The 628-nt window shown below is 42.4% G+C and overlaps 1 protein-coding gene across 4 annotated transcripts in view; it reads left to right on the top strand.

The window, feature by feature from the left end:
- The window catches only part of LOC106881175 (unconventional myosin-XV), a 324,434-nt gene that overhangs the window by 129,936 nt on the left and 193,870 nt on the right, over positions 1–628 (top strand). The gene's annotated exons all lie outside the window — the stretch shown is intronic.

Here is a 628-nt window from a genome sequence, read left to right as displayed (position 1 = left end):
CTACACACAGAGGGGACAAACAACGACAGACAAATGGATTAAGTCGATTATAACGACCCCAGTGCGTAACTGGTACTTATTTAATCGACCCCGAAAGGATGACAGGAACAGTTGACCTCGGTGGAATTTGAACTCAGAATGTGGCGGCAGACGAAATACCGCTAAGCATTTCGCCCGGCGTGCTAACGATTCCGCCAGCTTGCCACCAAATAAAGTCTCTTGCTCAAGAACACAACACACAACCTGGTCTGAGAATTGAACTCACTACCTCGTGATTGTGAGCCCAATGCTCTAAACACTGAGCCGTGTGCCATACTACAGAACACCTTAACATTCTACCTCGTTGTTCCACATCATACCACATTGTTCGTAGTACCACACCATATGTGATATCCTACCTTACATGGTAGCATACCATGTCATATAACCATTGGATGCAAACAGCATTGGATCATGAATCAATAAACTAAACCATTACATTACAAACCACTACGTTGTACATTGTTACACCTCAAACACTCCTCATCAGACCATATCACATTGCACTACAGCAGCTCACTGTCTTGTCTTATTTCACAGTCTAATAAACAAAAGCACACAATACAGCAAACATATACATATACATATA

Source organism: Octopus bimaculoides, chromosome 17 (genome assembly GCF_001194135.2).
Source record: "Octopus bimaculoides isolate UCB-OBI-ISO-001 chromosome 17, ASM119413v2, whole genome shotgun sequence".
Classification (NCBI taxonomy): domain Eukaryota; kingdom Metazoa; phylum Mollusca; class Cephalopoda; order Octopoda; family Octopodidae; genus Octopus; species Octopus bimaculoides.
The sequence above is the reverse complement of the archived record's forward strand: the minus strand, read 5'-3'. Positions and strand labels throughout refer to the sequence as shown.